Raw genomic sequence first — 17256 nt, 5'->3', positions numbered from 1 at the left:
ACCGCTGTTGTTTAGTGTTCTCTCTGTTATCAGTCAGGAGATTTCCCATGATGCAGTAGTAAGGTAAGGTTACATGAGGTCATTTCTGTCCGGTTTTGGTGCGTTTTTGTCTGGCACAGTGTTGGTAATTATTATTATTATTAGCGCTGTAAATATGAAATACAGGAGGGTTTAACCCCTTGGTGACATCAGATCTATAGTATTATGTTGTACGTGCGCCGTCACACTAGAAGGAGCGGAGCCTGCACCGTACACGGCTTCTCACAGCCGCCTGCAACTGCCAAGATCGGAGACAGCGCAATCCCGGCTGTTTAACCCCTCAGATACCGTGACCAATAGTGACCGCGGCATCTGATCAGTTAGAGATCGCGGCTTCCTCTGTTCTCCGAAGAAATTCCGCGATTCCGACCGGTTACCAGTGTAATACGTTTTGTTTTTTTAGAAAAAAATGATGTGAACATTAAAAATAAGTAACGGAATCGCCGCATCCGTTATGTCCAAATTATTTAAATATCAAATTATTTACCCTCAGAAATAATTCACATGTGAACGTCGCTGTTATTGATCGCCGCGATTCTCCAACGTATGGAATAAAAAGTCCCCAAAATGTAACCAACAAAATCTACATCTCGCCCCACAAAACCCCCCACACCGCGCAATCACCGGAAATATAAAACCCCTCACACTGCGCAATCACCGGAAATATAAACCCCTCACACCGCGCAATCACCGGAAATATAAACCCCTCACACCGCGCAATCACCGGAAATATAAACCCCTCACACCGCGCAATCACCGGAAATATAAAACCCCTCACACCGCGCAATCACCGGAAATATAAAACCCCCCACACCGCGCAATCACCGGAAATATAAAACCCCTCACACCGCGCAATCACCGGAAATATAAACCCCTCACACCGCGCAATCACCGGAAATATAAAACCCCCCACACCGCGCAATCACCGGAAATATAAAACCCCTCACACCGCGCAATCACCTGAAATATAAAACCCCTCACACCGCGCAATCACCGGAAATATAAAACCCCTCACACCACGCAATCACCGGAAATATAAAACCCCTCACACCACGCAATCACCGGAAATATAAAACCCCTCACACCACGCAATCACCGGAAATATAAAACCCCTCACACCGCGCAATCACCGGAAATATAAACCCCCCCCACACCGCGCAATCACTGGAAATATAAAACCCCTCACACCGCGCAATCACCGGAAATATAAACCCCTCACACCGCGCAATCACCGGAAATATAAAACCCCTCACACCGCACAATCACCGGAAATATAAACCCCCTCACACCGCGCAATCACCGGAAATATAAAACCCCTCACACCGCGCAATCACCGGAAATATAAAACCCCTCACACCGCGCAATCACCGGAAATATAAACCCCCCCACACCGCGCAATCACCGGAAATATAAAACCCCCCACACCGCGCAATCACCGGGAATATAAAACCCCCCACACCGCGCAATCACCGGAAATATAAACCCCCCCACACCGCGCAATCACCGGGAATATAAAACCCCCCACACCGCGCAATCACCGGAAATATAAACCCCTCACACCGCGCAATCACCGGAAATATAAACCCCTCACACCGCGCAATCACCGGAAATATAAACCCCTCACACCGCGCAATCACCGGAAATATAACCCCCTCACACCGCGCAATCACCGGAAATATAAACCCCTCACACCGCGCAATCACCGGAAATATAAACCCCCTCACACCGCGCAATCACCGGAAATATAAACCCCCCCACACCGCGCAATCACCGGAAATATAAACCCCTCACGCTGCGCAATCACTGGAAATATAAAACCCCTCACACCGCGCAATCACCGGAAATATAAAACCCCTCACGCTGCGCAATCACCGGAAATATAAAACCCCTCACACCGCGCAATCACAGGAAATATAAACCCCTCACACCGCGCAATCACCGGAAATATAAAACCCCTCACACCGCGCATTCACCGGAAATATAAAACCCCTCACACCGCACAATCACCGGAAATATAAACCCCCCACACCGCGCAATCACCGGAAATATAAACCCCCTCACACCGCGCAATCACCGGAAATATAAACCCCCTCACACCGGAAATATAAAACCCCTCACACCGCGCAATCACCGGAAATATAAACCCACCCCCCACACCGCGCAATCACCGGAAATATAAACCCCTCACACCGCTCAATCACCGGAAATATAAAACCCCCTCACACCGCGCAATCACCGGAAATCTAAAACCCCTCACACCGCGCAATCACCGGAAATATAAACCCCTCACACCGCTCAATCACCGGAAATATAAAACCCCTCACACCGTGCAATCACCGGAAATATAAAACCCCTCACACCGCGCAATCACCGGAAATATAAACCCCTCACACCGCGCAATCACCGGAAATATAAAACCCCTCACACCGCGCAATCACCGGAAATATAAACCCCTCACACCGCGCAATCACCGGAAATATAAACCCCTCACATCGCGCAATCACCGGAAATATAAAACCCCTCACACCGCGCAATCACCGGAAATATAAAACCCCTCACACCGCGCAATCACCGGAAATATAAAACCCCTCACGCTGCGCAATCACTGGAAATATAAAACCCCCCACACCGCACAATCACCGGAAATATAAAACGCCTCACGCTGCGCAATCACTGGAAATATAAAACCCCTCACGCTGCGCAATCACTGGAAATATAAAACCCCCCACACCGCGCAATCACCGGAAATATAAACCCCTCACACCGCACAATCACCGGAAATATAAACCCCTCACACCGCGCAATCACCGGAAATATAAACCCCTCACACCGCGCAATCACCGTAAATATAAAACCCCTCACACCGCGCAATCACCGGAGATATAAACCCCTCACACCGGGCAATCACCGGAAATATAAAACCCCTCACACCGCACAATCACCAGAAATATAAACCCCCCACACCGCGCAATCACCGGAAATATAAAACCCCTCACACCGCGCAATCACCGGAAATATAAACCCCTCACACCGCGCAATCACCGGAAATATAAACTCCCTCACACCGCGCAATCACCGGAAATATAAAACCCCTCACACCGCGCAATCACCGGAAATATAAAACCCCCCACACCGCGCAATCACCGGAAATATAAAACCCCTCACACCGCGCAATCACCAGAAATATAAACCCCTCACACCGCGCAATCACCGGAAATATAAAACCCCTCACACCGCGCAATCACCAGAAATATAAAACCCCTCACACCGCACAATCACCAGAAATATAAACCCCTCACACCGCACAATCACCAGAAATATAAACCCCTCACACCGCGCAATCACCGGAAATATAAAACCCCTCACACCGCGCAATCACCGGAAATATAAACCCCTCACACCGCGCAATCACCGGAAATATAAACTCCCTCACACCGCGCAATCACCGGAAATATAAAACCCCTCACACCGCGCAATCACCGGAAATCTAAAACCCCCCACACCGCGCAATCACCGGAAATTTAAACCCCTCACACCACGCAATCACCGGAAATATAAAACTCCCCACACCGCGCAGTCATCGGAAATACAAAACGTTCCGTCTCACAATTTGGCGACGCAAAACTGTTTTATTGTTTGAACATCTCGTTCTTTCCTTGTAGAAGAGAAATATATAAATTTGGTGTCGTCATAATCGTATTGACCCGGAGAATAAGGCTGGGTTCACACGACCTATTTTCAGGCGTAAACGAGGCGTATTATGCCTCGTTTTACGCCTGAAAATAGGGCTACAATACGTCGGCAAACATCTGCCCATTCATTTGAATGGGTTTGCCGACGTACTGTGCAGACGACCTGTCATTTACGCGTCGTCGTTTGACAGCTGTAAATTGACTGCCTCGGCAAAGAAGTGCAGGGCACTTCTTTGCCACGTAATTTGAGCCGTTCTTCATTGAACTCAATGAAGAGCAGCTCAAGATATACGAGCGTCACAGACGCCTCGTATATTACGAGGAGGAGCATTTACGGCTGAAACGATTCAGCTGTTTTCTTCTGAAAACAGGCCGTCATTTCAGCCGTAAATGACAGCTAGCGTGTGAACATACCCTAAAGGTAACGAGTCATTTTTACCGCGTGGTGAACGGTGCAAAAAGGAAACCCAAATGCAATAGGATTCACTGCTTATTAACACTTTCATGACCTATGACGAAAATGAACGTCATGATCGGGTATTAGTTCTCACACTAGGACGTTCATTTTCGTCACTATTTCAAACTGTCACTCTGTGTAAACACAGAGCGACAAGACCGCGCTGCCAGCTGTCCCCCACAGCTGACACAACAGTCTTGCCGGTCAGCAGACCATCTCCGATGCTTTCGGCAATTAACCCCTTATGGCTATGTTCACACGGAGTATTTTGCCGAGTTTTTTGACGCGGAAACCGCGTCGCAAAAACGGGCCGAGAACGCCTCCCATTGATTTCAATGGGAGGCGTCGGCGTCTTTTTCCCGCGAGCAGTAAAACTGCCTCGCGGGAAAAAGAAGCGACATGCCCTATCTTCGGGCGCTTCCGCCTCTGACCTCCCATTGACTTCAATGGGAGGCAGAGAAAGCGTATTTCGCGCTGTTTTATGCCCGCGGCGCTCAATGGCCGCGGGCGAAAATCGCCGCGAAAATCTGCGTGCAGGGAGAGGAAAATCGGCCTCAAAGTTCCAAACGGAATTTTGAGGCAGATATTCCTCCCCCAAAATACTCCGTGTGAACATAGCCTAAATGCGGTGACTGATTGCGATTGCCGCATTTCATCGCATATCGGCAGCTCCCACTAAGTGCGATGACCTCCGGGTTGCCATGTACGGAAGCCTCGGAGGAGAAGCCTTCGGCTGGTCCTCAAAGGCTTCCTGTCAGAGTGACTTGTCACGTCACAATGAGGCTGGGTTCACACTCCCTATTTACAGACGTAATTCGGGCGTTTTAGCCTCTAATTACGTCCGAAAATACGTCTCCAAAGCGTCGGCAAACATATTTCCATACATTTGAATGGGTTTTATGATGTTCTGTACCGACGGTCATTGTTTTTTACGCGCCGCTGTCAAGAGACGGCGCATAAAAAAGACGCCCGCGTCAAAAAAGTGCCTGTCACTTCTTGAGACATAATTGGAGCCGTTTTCCATTGACTCCATGGAAAAACAGCTCCAATTACGTCCGTAATGGACGCAGCGAAAAACGCCTGCACATGCCATTACTTCTGAAATTCCGGAGCGGTTTTCTCCTGAAAACAGCTTCGTAATTTCAGGCGTAACGGAGGCTGCCGTGTGAACATACCCTGGCAGTTTGAATACATTATACTATGTCGGTAGTGTAATGTACTCTAGCAACGATCAAAGCTGCAAGTCTCGTAGTACCCTAGTGGGACAAGTGAACAAAGTAAAAAAAAAAGGTAATAAAAATGTTTTCAAATTTTTTTTAAAATAAGTTATAAGTTACATCAACAAAAAAAGCTTATTTTTTTTCCTATAAGACTTTTTTTATAAGAAAAAAAGAACACGTTAAAAAAAGTACACACATTTGGTATCGCCGCATTCATAACGACCCCAACTATAAAACTATAATGTTATTTTTCCCGCACGATGAACACCCCAAAAAAATCAATTAAAAACTGCGCCAGAATCGCTGTTTTTTGGTCACCACCGCTCCCAAAATAAAGAATAAAAAGTGATCAAAAAGTCGCATGTACCCGAAAATAGAAACAATAAGAACTGCAACCCCTTACACAGCTTTTTTGACTAAAAAAGAAAAAAGTTACAGCTCTCAGAATATGATGACAGAATTTTTTTTTTATATAAATAAGTGATTTTTTTGTGCAAACGCTGCAAAACATCTAATAATCGCTGAATCAAGTCCCCTAAGGGGACTAATAAAATGTGTATAAGAATCAAAGTTATTAGTAGTGAGAAAAATAAAATGTAAAAGTGAGAAAAAAAACCTTTTCCCATTTTTCTTGTAAAGTAATGTAAAAAAAAATGAACAAAATTGGTATCGCTACGTCCGTAAAAGACCGAACTATTACAATATACCATTATTTAACTCGCACGGTGAACACCGTAAAAAAATGTCATCATTTAAACCGACAAAATCGATGGTTTTTTTTGTCACATTAGCTCTAAAAAAAAAATGAATACAACTTTTTAATCACTTTGTATGTACCAAAAAATGGTACCAATATAAACTAAAGCTCGTCCCACAAAAAATAAGACCTCCCACCGCTCAATCAACCGAAAAATAAAAAAGTTACGGCTCTCAGAATGTGGTGAAACAAAGCAATTTTTATTTTAACCAATAGATTTTTCTTTGTAAAAGTAGTATAATCTAAAAAAAACGATATCAATTTGGTATCACCGTAATTGTATTGAGCCGCAGAATAAAGTAAAGTTTTCATTTTTACTGCACGGCAAAAGCTGTAAAAACGAAAACCCCAAAAAGTGGAATGAGATTTTTTTTACAATTTCAGCCCGCAAATAATTTTTTTTGCGTTTCCCAGTTCATTTTATGGCACTTTAAATGGTGTCAATAAAAATTACAACTCCTCCCGCACAACACTCTACTGACGGAAAAAGAAAAAAGTTATGGCTTTTGGAAGGCAGAGAGTGAAAAACGAAAATAAGAAAGCAAAAACAGGATCAGTCCTTTATCCCTTGTCATAATGAGAAAATTCAACATTTTAGTGGTAAGAATTTTGATATTCATTTTCCTGGCCTAATTCTAATAAATTCTGCAAAAGACCCGTGGGGTCTAACTGCTCACTATACCCTAGAAAAATTCCTTGAAGGTTTTTCCAAAATGGAGTCACTTTTGGGGGTTTCCATGTTTTTGGTCCCTCCAGTGCATTGCAAACGCGACATGGCACCGAAAACCATTCCAGCAAAATCCGTGCTCCAAAATTCAAATGGCGCTCCTTCCCTTCTGAGCTCTGCTGTAAGCCGAATCAGCAGTTTATTACCACATATGGGGTATTGCAGTAATCAGGAGAAATTGCTATACAAATGTTGTGGTTCTTTTTTTTCTTCCTTGTACAAATTCAAAATATCTCTGTTTTTTCAGGAAAAAAGTAGATTTTCATTTTCACAGACTAATTCCAATATATTTAGCGAAAAACCTGTGTAGTCAAAATGCTCACTATACCCCTAGATAAAATCCTTGAGAGATGTAGTGTCCAAAATGGGGTAACTTTTGGGGTTTTTCCACTGTTTTGGTCCCTCCAGGGCATTGCAAATGCAACATGGCACCGACACCATTGCAGCAAAATCAGAAATCCAAAATCCAAATGGCGCTCCTTCCCTTCTGAGCCCTGCTGTATGTCCAAACAGCAATTTATTACCATATATGGGGTATTGCCGTAATCGGGAGACATTGCTTTACACATGTTGGGGTGCATTTTCTTCGTTATTCCTTGTAAATATTAAACATTTCTATGTTGTTTTTTTTTAGAAAAGAGTAGATTTTCATTTTTACAGACTAATTCCAATATATTTAGCGAAAAATCTGTGTGGTCAAAATCCGAACTATACCCCTAGCTAAGTTCCTTGACAGGTGTAGTTTTCAAAATGGGGTAACTTTTGGGGTGTTTCCACTGTTTTGGCACCAGAAGACCTCTTCAAACCTGACAAAGTGCCTAAAATATATTCTAAAAAAAAAGGGGGCCCAAAATCCACTAGGTGCTCCTTTTGCTTCTGAGGCCTGTATATCAGTCCATTAGCGCAGTAGGGCCACATGTGGGAAATTCATAAAAAAAACTGCAGAATCTGGGCAATAAATATTGAGTTGCATTTCTCGGGTAAAACCTCTGTGGTACAAAAAAAATGTATTAGAAATGAATTTTGGCACAAAAAATTAAATTTGTCAATTTCACCTCTACTTTGCTTTAATTCCTGTGAAACGCCTAAAAGGTTAAAACACTTTGTGAATGCTGATTCAAATAACTTGACGAGTGCAGTTTTAAAAATGGGGTGATTTATGGGGACTTTCTAATATATAAGGCCCTCAAAGCCACCTCAGAACTGAACTGCCCCCTGTAACAATAGCCTTTTGAAATTTTCTTTAAAATATGAGAAATTGCTGCTAAAGTTCTACGTTTTGTAACATCCTAGAAAAATAAAATGACGTTCAAAAAATGATACAAACATAAAGTACACATATGGGAAATGTTAACTTTTACTATTGTGTGTGGTATTATTACTATCTGTTTTACAAACAGATACGTTTACATTTTGAAAAATGAAAATATTTTCACATTTTCTCAAAATTTTGGTGTTTTTCAGAAATAAATACGGAATTTATCAACCACATTTTTTCACTAACATTAACTACAACATGTCACTGGAAAACAATCTAATAATTGCTTGGATAGGTAAAAGCATTCCGAAGTTATTACCAGATAAAGTAACACGTCAGAATTGAAAAAAATCGACTGTGTCCTGAAGGCCAAAACAGGCTGGGTCTTTAAGGGGTTAAGCTATTCCACCCAACAATTTGTTTTTCTTCCCAGTACATTATAGGGACATTATAAACTACATCACGTCCCACACAAGATGTGTTATCATACGGCTATGTAGACGGAAACATAAAAAAGTTATGGCTTTTTGAAGGAGGAAGGGGAAATTAAAATTGGCTGCGTGTCCAAGGGGTTAAATACATAACGAGACAATAAAACATTAAAGGGGTTGTCCACACACAGACAACTGATGACCCACAGTATATGATCGGTGGGGGTCCGACAACCGGAACCCGCACCGATCAGCTGCTCCGGCTACCTCTGTGCATCAGAGGTCAATGCCGGAAGCAGATGCTCCGGTCCAGAATAGCGGCCGAGCTGCAGTACTGTTCAAGTGAAGAGGAGCAGAGCTGCAATTTAGCAGAACAGCCGCTATGCAAGGTACGGCGGCATCTGCTTCCGGTTCCAACTACTTTATAACATCTTGTGCCAACAGGCAGCCAGAGCAGCTAATTGGTCTGGGGTCCTGGTGTCAGACCGCCACCATATACTGATGACCTATCCTGTGGATAGGTCATCAGTTGTCCATGCCCGGACAACCCCTTTAATAAATGTCAGACTGGTACAGAAGGCGAGAGACACTGCCCGTGTAGGCTGCATTCTACAAGAGGAACGAGACCGTAGGTATGGGTAGAAGCTGGTCATCCGGTGGAGTAGTAGCAGCCGGGTTCTTTCATGGTGTAAGCTTTTCTGAAGGGGGTATTCAGGTTACTAGTGAAGGTTTGGATGGTGGGAGAGATCTGATGTGTTGGGTTAAAGAGTTCGAGTGTATGGGGGATGCACGGGAGAAATCTTCTAGACGATGATGTGAGGAACAGATAAAAGGAGATAAAGAAGGTCTTGTGAATACCGGAGATTACGTGTGGGGAGGTATCGGGAGATTAGAGCAGATCTTTATGGAGGGGACAGTTTCTGGTCCAGATATTTTGTGGGAGATTAGGGCAGAGATGTGTGGATGAGGACCAATTGTGGACTGGAGATTGTCTGGGTAGGTATCTGGAGATTACGTCTGGGTAGGTATCTGAAGATTACGCCTGGGTAGGTATCTGGAGATTACCTCATGGTAGGTATCTGGAGATTACGTCATGGTAGGTATCGGGAGATTACGTCTGGGTAGGTATCTGGAGATTACGTCTGGGTAGGTATCGGGAGATTACGTCTGGGTAGGTATCGGGAGATTACGTCTGGGTAGGTATCGGGAGATTACGTCTGGGTGGGTATCGGGAGATTACGTCTGGGTGGGTATCGGGAGATTACGTCTGGGTGGGTATCGGGAGATTACGTCTGGGTAGGTATCGGGAGATTAGGGCAGAGATGCATGGAGGAGACAGGATGTTGACAGTCTTGCATGTCATTTTTAACTTAATTTAGTAGTGAATGTGTGGCCAGTGACCGCAGAGGTGGAATGAGGGGAGAGGTAGATTTACCCTTGCTGCTGAGTTGAGAATGGGTAGGAGGGGTGCAATAGTGTTCGATGGGAAGCCACAGAGAAGGATGTTGGAGTAGTCTAGATGGTGGATGATGAGGGCATATATACTAGCATGTTTGTCTGTTCGAAGGTAAGGAAAGACTGACTTCAAGAGGGTTTTTGAGTTGGAGGCAGCAAGAAGTGGTAAGCGCTTGGCTGTGCCGTTTGAAATTAAGGGTTATCCCAATTGTAAAGGATCTGCCAGGCACAGCTTCGGGGTTAACGCCCATAGATAATCAGTCTGCACCTGCTTCTATGTCTGTGAGACTGACTCCATCTTCCACCACTCAGGGTGGCAGGCTTAGGAGTGGGAGAACCTATCACAGCCTGGCCAGACGGAGCTAGCTCCCGCCCTCTGTCTATTTATACCTGCCTTTCCTGTTCCTCCTTTGCTTGTGATTCTTCTCGTTTGGTTTCCTGGCCCTGCTGCAGCTTCTTGTACTATTGTCCTTGCTTCATATTGACCCCGGTTGCTGACTACTCTCCTGCTCTGCGTTTGGTACCTCGTACACTCCTGGTTTGACTCGGCTTGTTCACTTCTCTTGTTGCTCACGGTGTTGCCGTGGGCAACTGCCCCTTTCTCCCCCTAGCTCTGTGTACCCTTGTCTGTTTGTCTGTCGTGCACTTATTGAGCGTAGGGACCGTCGCCCAGTTGTACTCCGTCGCCTAGGGCGGGTCGTTGCAAGTAGGCAGGGACTGAGTGGCGGCTAGATTAGGGCTCACTTGTCTGTCTCCCCACCCCCGTCATTACACCAATGCAGCGGACCTGTGAGACTGGGAAAAGTGTGGAGCCATTACCTGTGACTGATCGTTCTGGTAAGGGGGTTGAGTAAAATGGGATAAAGATGATTCTGTTTTCTCCATGCTGATCTTTAGGAAGCGGTAGGTGAAGGAGGAGATGGCTGTTAGATACTCTAGATAGCAGGGAGGTAACAACAAGACCAGGGAGGTAAAATTGACCAAAGGTTTAGAAAAGTAAGGGACCCAGGACACAAGGACCCTTGATAGACACTAACAGAGAGAGGGTGGAATATTATTTCATAAGGTATGAGGAGATCCAGGAGAGGGCCAAGTCTGTGAAGTCAAGGGACTAGAGAATTTGTATCTGGAGGGTGTGGTCGACTGGTGAACAGGTCTAGAAGGAGGAGCACAGAGTAATGTAGAAGCAGGGGACAGGTCTAGAAGGAGGAGCACAGAGCAATGTAGAAGCAGAGGACAGGTCTAGAAGGAGGAGCACAGATTAATGTAGAAGCAGGGGACAGGTCTAGAAGAAGGAGAACAGGTCACACTTTACAGAAGTCTGTGTGTAAGATGTGACTGCTAAGTGATAAGATAATGCAGAGATCCTGCACACACTGCACAATACATGCTGCTTCCTCACACTGCACTACCTGGACCTACCATACATACACACTGAACTGCCAGGAGCTTCCGTACATACACACTGGCCGGCCGGGACTTTCCGTACATACACACTGGCCGGCCGGGACTTTCCGTACATACACACTGGACGGCCGGGACGTTCTGTACATACACACTGGCCGGCCGGGACTTTCCGTACATACACACTGGCCGGCCGGGACTTTCCGTACATACACACTGGACGGCCGGGAAATTTCCGTACATACACACTGGACGGCCGGGACTTTCCATACATACACACTGGACGGCTGGGACGTTCTGTACATACACACTGGCCGTCCGGGACTTTCCGTACATACACACTGGACGGCCGGGACTTTCCGTACATACACACTGGACGGCCGGGACTTTCCGTACATACACACTGGACGGCCGGGACTTTCCGTACATACACACTGGACGGCCGGGACTTTCCGTACATACACACTGGACGGCCGGGACTTTCCGTACATACACACTGTATTCAGCCGCTGCCTGATGGGGTTTGACTCTAAGATCTGTGCTGATTGTTCTTTTCCTGTCAGTGATGCAGCGAAGAGATATGAACTTAAAAAGTTTTTTTCATGGCTCAAGACACAAGTGAAACCATCTACATCTAAGGAGGTAAGACATAGCTGTAAACAGAGACTATGACTTGTACTCCACCCCCTCTGTATCTGACACTGAATTGCCAGAGGTTGAAGTGATCTCCTCCGAGGCGGAAACAACGATGTGTGAGGAGAATTTTTTTCTTTTAACCCCTACCCGACATATGACATATAGTTACGTCATAGCCGGGAAGGGGAAGTATGGAGCGGGCTCACGCAGTGAGCTCGCTCCATACGATGCCGTTGTTGGCTGTATGTTACAGCCGACACTTCAGAGTAACTAGCGGCATCGCGCTCGGGCGCGATCCCGCTAGTTTAACTAGTTAAATGCCGCGGTCAATACTGACCGCAGCATTTAAATTGTGAGAAAGAGGGTGGCGACCCCCTCTAACAGCTCATTGCGCCCCCCGCAACGCAATCGCGGGAGGGCGATGGTTGCTATGGCTGCCTGGGGGCCTAATGAAAACCCCCAGGTCCGCCATCTTTGTACACCTATTAAGCCCTGCCTCTGGCAGGGCTTAATAGATGCCTGTCAGAATCACGATATACTGCAATACATTAGTATCTAACGATCGCTGGTTGAAGTCCCCTAGGGGGACTAATAAAAAAAGTAAAAATGAGTTAAATAAAGTTTTGTTTTTTTTGTGTAAAAAAAATAAATAAATATTAAAAGCTCAAAAAAAAAACCTTTTCCCATTTTCCCCCTAGAGCATAGTAAATAAATAAACATAATTGGTATCGCCGTGTCCGTAAAAGTCAGAACTATTACAATATATCATTATTTAACCCGCACGGTGAACGCCGTAAAAAAAAAAATTGTAAACGCCAGAATCTCTATTTTTTGCTCGCCTAATCTCCCACAAAAAAATTAAATAAAAAGTGATCAAACCGTCGCATGTACACCAAAATGGTATTATTAAAAACGACAGCTTATCCCGCAAAAAATAAGCCCTCATATCACTTAATCGACGGAAAAATAAAAAAGTTATGGCTTTCGGAATTTGGCGACGCAAAATAAATTTTCTTTTTTACACTTAGGTTTTTAGTTGTAAAAGTAGTAAAATGTAGAAAAAACTATATATATTTGGTACCGCCGTAATCATATTGACCCGCAGAATAAAGTTAACATGTTGTTTTAATTGCACAGTGAATTCCGTAAAAAGGGCGTGCAAAAAAGCATGGAGGAATCGCAGTTTTTTTTCATTTTCTACCCCACAAATAATTTTTTTCCCGTTTCCTAGTACATTATATGGCAAAATAAATGGTGCTACAAAAAACTACAACTCGTCCCGCAAAAATCAAGCCCTCATAGTACTATATTGACAGCAAAATAAAGACGCTATGGCTTCTGGAATGTGGGGAGGAATAAACGAAAATCTGATAGTTGTTTACGACGGGAAGGGGTTAAAATGACATCCAAGATGGGGGTCCTAGGGACGGCTTTCTTTATCAGGTCTGAACATTAAAATTGGTGGCAGAATATATGTGCGTTTTTTCCTTTTAGATATTCTCCATGGTTCTTCAAAGAACCTGGTCCCAACCAATTTGGTTAAAAAAGTGATTTGGCTCCGACTCTGGAAAGGAGACAGAATCTAAGAGCAATTTTGTTTCCTTGCCCTTAAAGCCAGAAAGGTTATTGGGATCTGCACTTGATGACATCCTAATAGCCAACAAGGATGGCAAGGTGCTAGTGTTTCCTAGTCTTCCTACAAGTCAAAAATGTCATCCCCTTCATTTCAGAGAACACGGAGTCTGAAAACGCAGACGCCCTGAACAAGTTAGAATTGGCGGTAGATACAGCAATAGATTCCATAACAGGTCTAGAGGGGAACAATGTTCCCCGAAACCTAAACAGGAATTCTAACGCCAGAAGTTCGTCTGCTGTAGCCACAAAATTATTACATTTATTTTGTTTCTGGCAGATTACTACAGACAAGTGGGGCCTGGAGGTTGTTGAAGAAAAAAAAGAGAGGGCCCTAGATTTTCTTCACCTACCAGCAGACAAATTGACAGATTCCTAAGAATATTAGATATTGTACATCAGGGAGCAATTCTTCACATACAGTTCAGGGCCATGCCTTTTGATCTATCTTCGGCTCCCAGAGTCTTCACGAAGATGGCTGTAGCTGCACTTGCTGCCCTCGGCTCCAGGGGAGCCAGATTATTCTGTATCTGAACGCCTGGTTAGTCAACGCATCGTCCAAAGATCCTACTGTCTCACCGCCACTCTACTATGGAACTCCTGAAAGATCTGGGTTTCCTAACCAATCTAAATAAACCTGACCTAGTTACATGTATCAGGAAGCGTTTTCTGGAGTTTGTCATAAGATGCCGTAAGTCAGACACTTTTTCTTCCATCAGACAAGATGGCCACAGTCAAAGAGGTAATTATTCACCTGATCAGAAAACCTATGAGAGTGCTAAGGCTTTTCTCAGCATCTATTGAGGCCGTGCTTTGGGCAAGGGCTCACATGTGGGAACACAAGCAAGAGATCCTATCAGTTAAGGATTGCAACCTGCTCAACCTCAAGAAAAGGCTCCAGATAAGTTCCTATATTCAAGATACTGAGTTTTCTAGATCTAGGTGCTCTGTACATCAGAGGATCTGTAAATGTTCTGCTTCGGAAAACGCTGAGTCCTGGAGAATGGGAATTTGAAAATGAAGTATTTTCTGGAGTTGACGCACAAATGGGACAATCTTCAGATCTGATGGCCACCAGGTTGAATTGCAAATTAGAATACTTTTGCTATCTAAACAGATCCGACTCCAGGCCTAATAGGTGCGTTCTCAGTCAGCAGGAAGAACCATTATCGGTACATTTTTCTTCCGGTCTATCTTTTTTCTAAACAAAATTTGGGCCAAGATATATTAGAGAAGTCAACTGTAATTCTGCTGCCTCCTTTCTGGCCCTGAGGGGTCTGGTTTTCCATCTTGTCATGTATTTCGAGGGTAGAATACCCTACACAAAGATCTATTGTTAGAGATGTCTGTTCCTGGGCAGACTACATCTGACGGCCTGGTATCTGAAGAATCCTATCTGAAAGAGAGGGGGCTTTCAGAAACAGTTCTCTATCTTTCATGTAGCAAGGGAATTTTCCATTAATTCGCTCTATTGATGAATCTGGAAGATGTTTTCTTCATTGATACAGCATTCTCCCTGTCTCAAAGCCAACACCGAGAGTCCATATGTCTGCCATAAATTCCTTCACTGATGGGAAGTTTTCATTACCAGCATCTAATTGCAAGATTCTTTAAGGCTCTGAGAAATCTTAGACCTAGTATCAGACATCTAGTGGCTACCTAGGATTTGTGTCTGGTATTAAACAGATTAGATGTCTCAGTATCCAGGGGTTCATCCTTCGGCACGGAAGTTCTCGATCAGTGCTTAAAAGTTAAACCCTCCCTTAGGATCTGCTATTCCGATCCCTGTTTTGCTGCCTTAGGACGAAGAGGAAAGTAAAAATGTTCTTACCTTGTCATTATCATTTCCTCGTGTCCAAGGACGCACAGATAACCCTCCCAATATACTTTCTCATTTGTACATTGAATTTGGACTATTTTATTACACATGTAGTGCTGGGCGTGTCTGTCTCTTATACTTCCTGTGAATGCAATCAATGAGCTAATGGCTGTTTTTTTAATGTATTTTTGCTAGGTGGGCGGTCCTAATATGGTGAGCGTGTGCTTTTTGCGCATGCAAAAAACGCGGCGTTTTGCCTGCGCAAAAGGCACTTAACAGCTCCGTGTGTCAGCCATGTATGATGCGCGGCTGCGTGCTTTTCGCGCAGCCGCCATCATTATGACACTCCATTTGGATTGATAATAGCAAGGGAAAAGGGGAATGGGAAGAAACCTCCAGCTCACCAGCTTCACACTCCTGTGTCTGATATCGCCCGGATCAGCCGCGACGGCCCACGGCAGGAAACTGTAGCAAAAAGAAGGAATGATCCAGCGATGTGTGATAAAGGTGGGGGAAACTCAGTTCCCACTTTATTGGAAAAATCAAACCACGATTGATAAAACGAAATAACGAACAACACCAGGAGGATGACAAGGTGGTGGAATTGGCACGATATGAAGCCTACGCGTTTCAAGCACTTGAAGTGCTCTTACTCATGGCTCGGACAAATGAGCTACTGCAAGGCATGGGGGTAAATGTATCCTGGAGAAAGTGGGAGGATGTACTTGGAACGTAACAACGCCCAATGGTATGTTAATTTCAACTCCAGGAAACAAGTTCCGTAGGAAGGTATGTATCCTATACGATATAAACATAATACTAAATAGGTTGGAAAGTGACTGAAATAAAACCCCCCAGGAAAATATTCGAACTATTAGTGAAAATATATAAAGATGTACATATATTTAGCACTTGCAGAGCGTCATGAGTCGTAAACAGATGTGTCAGAACAAAGGAAAAGGAATAACATATGGGAAACATTTGCAATAAAAGTGACATGAAACAATAACTGTGCAAAATGCATAAATCGATACAGAATATGTTAAACAAGAATATGTAAACATATAATAATATACTTATTCAGCCGAAATAATAATAAAGTCGGCAAATGAGAATCACAATAAACTTGCTAGTTGTACATTCTTGTTGAAATTAAAGTAACGAGTTGAGTTAAAAATTGTTTTGCATATAAATGTGATGGATACTGATAAATGAAAGGGAATTAATTCCCATACAAGTAATATTTACACTGATAAAATATGAAAAATAAAAACGGAATATCTAGATTACAAACCATATATATACACTAGACTGATACATGCATAATAGTATGAATGAATGTAATGCGACACTACGAATTTAAAGAATGGTAAATACAAAAATGTAAGTGCATTAGGTCCCATAATTGGCCTAAATGATATATTGTTGGTTCGATATACAGAAAGAAGCTAGTATGAGACACAAGACATGAAAACAATAACACCAGAATTCCCAAATATATAAGGGGCTAGATGATATATAAATTTCAATAATGAAACATTAATTCCTTTCGGAGATTGAGACCTTGTGGAAATCTGGTGTTTAGATGGTAGATCCAGAATGCCTCCCGTGTTTGTAACCTATGTTTGAAATCTCCTCCTCTATTCATTTTAGTCATTTTTTCTATGGCATAAATCTGAAAGGAGTCGATGTTCCTGTTGTGACAGGTGATAAAATGTCTACTAACATT

This window comes from Rhinoderma darwinii (genome assembly GCF_050947455.1).
Source record: "Rhinoderma darwinii isolate aRhiDar2 chromosome 1 unlocalized genomic scaffold, aRhiDar2.hap1 SUPER_1_unloc_4, whole genome shotgun sequence".
Lineage (NCBI taxonomy): Eukaryota > Metazoa > Chordata > Amphibia > Anura > Rhinodermatidae > Rhinoderma > Rhinoderma darwinii.
This window is presented reverse-complemented; position numbering follows the sequence as displayed.